Source organism: Anneissia japonica, unplaced genomic scaffold, assembly GCF_011630105.1.
Source record: "Anneissia japonica isolate Jap-2015-1 unplaced genomic scaffold, ASM1163010v1 scaffold287876_len70888_cov118, whole genome shotgun sequence".
Taxonomy (NCBI): Eukaryota; Metazoa; Echinodermata; class Crinoidea; order Comatulida; family Comatulidae; genus Anneissia; species Anneissia japonica.
Window position 1 is genome coordinate 14,716 of NW_022703452.1, and position 5,583 is coordinate 20,298.

At 34.2% G+C, this 5,583-nt stretch overlaps 1 long non-coding RNA gene across 2 annotated transcripts; it reads left to right on the forward strand.

Annotated features, from left to right (window-relative positions):
- Positions 1 to 6: 6 nt before the first annotated feature.
- Positions 7 to 5,518, forward strand: LOC117104467. 2 transcript variants are annotated; one of them, XR_004444757.1, is made up of 8 exons: positions 7 to 386; positions 624 to 677; positions 3,244 to 3,438; positions 3,548 to 3,670; positions 4,141 to 4,188; positions 4,254 to 4,351; positions 5,161 to 5,236; positions 5,455 to 5,518. It is a non-coding gene; the product is annotated as an uncharacterized LOC117104467 (long non-coding RNA). The 2 variants fall into 2 exon arrangements; XR_004444756.1 differs by having other exon boundaries at positions 4,141 to 4,351.
- Positions 5,519 to 5,583: the final 65 nt, after the last annotated feature.

Consider the following 5,583-nt stretch of genomic DNA (forward strand, 5'->3'; position numbering starts at 1 on the left):
GCTGAATATATTATTTGCACGTGGTCATCTGAGTTCACAGAATTTTGGAATCTTGTGTGATACTATTAGCATTACCAAACAGTTGGGTCTTTTACCGAAGATTAAAGAAAAACTGCCATCATTCCCAGATGTTGATGAAGGAACCATTTCAACAAAATTTACACCTCACAGACAAAATCTAATAAAATTTGGAATGGCACTAACCCCAGACGATGTAACGCTGATCGATCAATTATATAATACACCTTGTAAGAAGTATACTGACGGCTGGAGTATGATCACAGATCTAGAAAACAGACTGAAAATCAGCAAAGGAAAAATGGAGGAATTCATTGGTTCGTTGGAAACCCTTAATCTGCCACTGGCAATTAATGCGCTAACAGAAGGTATTCTCACTGTTTTAAAAAACCATGACATGGGTTTTATGTTGCATTATTTTATCTTGTAAATGTTGTCATAAATTATAAAGAATGGTTTGAAAGATCAGTATGCCGCCCACTTTCTAATACCCGGCTGTCAAAAATCTTTTTCTTTTTTAATTTGCTATGTTCATGTATATATTATCAAGATTTGTAGAATTATTCTGATGAACATTCGCTAAGTGTTATCTTTAATCATTTTAGGTCTGTAGGTCTAATCTGCAAATACTGTTTGGACATCTGTGCCTCTTCTCAACTGTAAGTAGTCTTAGTTTTTGTACTTTGAATTTGTTGATGTTGTGTTTTGATTATGTCCAGGCAGGGAGAAGCCATGTGGTCCATTACACATAAACTTACTTATTTCCCTGTTTTTATCATATATTATTACTCTTAGCAAGGAGGCATAAAAATAGACATCATCAAATTAGACATACTTTGTAGCTGCCTTCTTTTATAGGTGTATTCTGCAAATTTGCATATTTGACCTTCTGTGTAAAAGGCTGTTATAATTGTAAGATAATTTATTGATTTAATATTTGATTGTTTTGACAATGCTCAAAGCGCTCAACACAGTTTCTTATTTTACAGTTAAACTTACCTAAGTCAACTTTGCTAATTCGAATAATTTCTAATTCAAATTTATTTTACATGCCAAATTGTTGTGTTTTCCATTAATTAACAATCTGTAAGTTGAATTTTATCAAAGTCGAACAATTTTTCAATGACATTTTGGATTCGACTTAGGCAAGTTCAACTGTACCGTACTCGCGCGAATAAGCGCCCCGTTTGAATAAGCGCCCCTCTCGAATAAGCGCGTGAATAACGTGAAAACCCAAGTGCCCCGTTTGAATAAGCGCCCCTCATAAGATTTTCTTTTTAGCAAGTCAATAATCCAACCAATCCTGGGACTGTGGTTGTTGCCATGATTTGAGCTGTAGAGTGGAAACACATTCTTCTTCAGTCAATATCAAAATAAGGATATTTCTCTTGGACAGATGAGAGCTCCGATCCCTGGACACATGAGAGCTCCGATCCCTGGACAGACAGTATATTTCCAACTTTAATCTTTTTTACATATTTGTCTATGTCTGGTCCTACTCCTCTTTTTCTTTTTTCGACCTTAAGCACATTCTCATCTGAGTTTTCAAGAAAAATACAATGATCCTGCCATCCTGCTAATCTCAGTCGGCCGATGGCCAACAAGCTAACCACTACCCACCACTAATTGCATCTGCTATTTTGCTGTTATGTAAATATTCATACATTCTTGTTATGAGCCATGTTCTCTGGATGATTATCTTTTCTAACCACCATTCGTAATGTCCTTATATAATCTTTTTTTTTTTTATGCAAAAAGTGCCTCTTGAATTTTTAATTATTAAAATAATTTCCCATAAGAACCCCTCGATTTTCATCTATTTCCATAAGCGCCCCCTCAATTTCCACTCTTGTTTTCATAAGCGCCCCGTTTGAATAAGCGCCCCATTTGAATAAGTGCCCCTCAGAAAGTGCAAAAAATATGTTAAGCGGCCGGGCGCTTATTCGCGCGAGTACGGTATTTAGGTATTGTGGGTACAGATATCCTACAGTTGATATTCAAACACACTGAATAATGAAGCATTACAACTCTAGTAAATTTATTTGGGATTTGCAATAACAAGTTCAGCATAATTAATCCTCTTTTTAAAATGTAATTGGATTTGATTCCTGAAAATTTATAGTGTACTGTACTTTTTTAGCCTGGGTTCCAGGCCCTAATATTGGGTTTAATTTATTATTTACCTAATTTATTTGGCATCCCATACTCGATTTCTTTATTTTATGATTAGGATTTCATTATTTCTGTCTCAAAATTAACTTGCTCGTTGGTGGTGCTGTCCAGAATGAGAAAAAATAATTAAAAGGGACTTGTGGCATGTCTATTTTAACTTAGCGAATTATTTATAAACTGCAATGGATTGCCATGGTATCTGTCTCTTATACACATCTAGATGTGTATAAGAGACAGCATTTACTCCCGGCAATTGATTAAAATGCAAATGGAAAATGATATAAATTTTGAATGTATAATTATTTTATAGCATTGTCAGATAAGGAGTTTAGTGTCCTTAAAACTGAAGTCTCACAATGGTATGACAGCTATGAAAGACTTCCTATGCTGAAAGTATTGTTTAGAGACAAGGTGGACAGTTGTGAATTATCACCAGTAATTCTCACAATGGACTTGCTGAATATATTATTTGCACGTGGTCATCTGAGTTCACAGAATTTTGGAATCTTGTGTGATACTATTAGCATTACCAAACAGTTGGGTCTTTTACCGAAGATTAAAGAAAAACTGCCATCATTCCCAGATGTGGAGGAAGGAACCATTTCAAAGATGTGTATAAGAGACAGGCATGCTCAGGTTGGTAGATACACTTATACTGTAAAACATATAAAGCAGGTGGAGCTCGATGTTTTCTGCTTTATATGCAAACACATTAACCAACTGAACCAACTACTATAGAGGGCTTTGTAGAAATTTTAATCCGATTGGCGGGACCTATTTTCTGTATGTGCTTAACAGCACTAGTTCACGCACTATGTAACCAAAAATGTTGTAAATAATAATAGGCCTAATCATATGCCTGAAAATAATAAATAATAATGTGTGGTTTTTATATAGCACAAATAAAAGAGATTAATACAATCAAAAAAATAATCTATCAGATTAGTCTCATTTAATAAAACAAGAAATTCCACTCATTCACATTGCATGCAATCTGTTTAACAGTAATATTTCAATTCTATTTTTTTTTTACTTTCAAAACTTTTTGTACAGGAACGAAGGATTTTCAGGTTATGTTGATGCAATTATCGAATTCATTACTGTACGATGACCACAACAATTATTGTACAAACATCAAATAAAGATGGCAGTGATCTGCTAAGATTCACGACCACTGTTAGTGGCCAGTGGTTCAAAGATACAGGAAATGCGTTCAGATCATGCAAATTTCAACCCCTGTTGTCAAAGGTAAATCATTAATAACTTTTTATTAAAATTTTTTTAAATTTATTTAAACAAATTATTATGAACTTTTATGAAGACACAAAATCATTTTTTTATTCTTTGAAATTTGAAGGGATATTTCAGAAAGTGGCACGCACTCATGATGACAGGGAAGTATGAAGAAGCTCTGATGTCGTTACTTCAGGGACTATCGCTTGACCCCAATGTCACCAGCGCTAAAACAACACTGGCTCAGGTGAGAAACTATGTAAATAGTACTGCAATAGTAAATATAGTTGTTGCAAAACAGTACTTATAATCTTGTTCTACAATGTCAGGTCAGTGGACTTATGTAACAGCCAATCATAATGCAGCTCATTCTTATATAAGCACTGATGCATACGTTATACAACTTTTTCTATTTAGGCTGGGAGATAATATCTCCTGATATGAAAACAATCAATCAAATTATGACACACGTCACCTTTATTAAAGCTTGCTTTGTACAGGTATCTTTACTGGATTCATTTGAAATTGAGAATTAGTCAACATTTTATCTAATGGCTTTCAAAAAACATTTATAATGCTAAATGTTTTTTAATAATTAAGCGAAAATAAATAAAAGTAAGCTTTGTTTTTACTTTTTTTGTATTTGATATTTTTTTGTTACTTGGAATTTATGCTGATCATTATTATTGGATGACCTGGCGTCTGCAATACTTTTAGGTTTTAACCAATCAGTAAACAGAGGGAGTACAGGTAGTAACCAATCAGGTGACAGAGTGAGTGCAAGTAGTAACCAATCAGGTGACAGAGGGAGTTCGAGTATAGCCAATCAGGTGACAGAGGGAGTTCGAGTAGTAACCAATCAATTGAAGGAGAAAGTGCGAGTAGTAACACTAGCAACCAAAGCTCTTCCACAGATGTATGCTCCAGGGTAAATGAAAATATTTTACATATTATTACATGATTATTGATTTTTATTAATTTAATTATGATGCTAATTGTTTACTATGACAAAAAGAATTGTAGCCAAGGAGAAGGAAAAGAAGAGGTAGAAAAAGAAGAGAAATGGTGGGATGACAAGTGGCCTATTCAAGAATTTTGAATTGGTGGGTGGTGGAGAGAGAGGATGGGGGTAGTGTGTATTTTACGTATATGAAGGGGACTACCTCAGGCCCATCATAGTGGGGTCTGGCTATAAAATCTTATGTCACTCGAAAAAGCTCTGCGCACACAGCACTATGCAAATGAGCCAAGAACAAATCAGCAGCATGAAAACAATAGCGCGATGCCTTTGAAGTCTAATGTGTTCCCCGCCATCAAATGCTCAACAGGCTTTAGTTTACCAAAAAAAGTTGAACATGGCGAAATGGAGAGCACCTTCTTTTCTCAATTCGTACTATTTACAGTGAATCACTATGGCTGCGCAATCGTTTTCACCTTGAAGAAAATACATATTTTTCAAGGATCTGAAATACCAAATATATTAATATTTTCTACAAAAAAAAGTTTCAAATTTAAAAAAACATTTACATGAGCTTTAAAAGTATGGTGTATTTTCAACTTGAATTTTCTATAAATTGGATAAAACTCAATAATAGAGGGGTGGAAAAGAGTTGTTCATAACAGAGGGGAGTGGAAAAGAGTTGATAATAACAGAGGTAGGGAAGGGGGAGATGGAAAAGACTTTTTATTGCGTGATTGATTGAATGATTGAAATAATTTTAATTTGTTTTTGTACAGGTGAGCGAGAGCTTAGCTTCTAAATCAGGAAGCAATTCCGAAGACACTTACTGTAAAGATGAAGTAAAAACCAAAGGTATGAATGAATTATTAATTAATTAATAATTAATTAAATATTTTACAATGGTTAGGAAACAATTTGTTATGAAAGAGACACATTAGATATTGTTATATCAATTTAGTATTGGGGAAAAGGTATCCCAAATACATTGTTGCGTGGCTGAATTAGGTGCAACCTTTAGTTTTTATTTTAGCGAGAGATTTAATTTTAATTATTATTTTGTATTTTTTCAGATGCCTTTGATATTGGTGCAGTGTGCGCTCAAAAGAAACGAAAGCATTCTGACCCCACTACTGGCTGGCTCTTATACACATCTAGATGTGTATAAGAGACAGGGAGAAGAGAAAGAAGTTGTAGAAAAA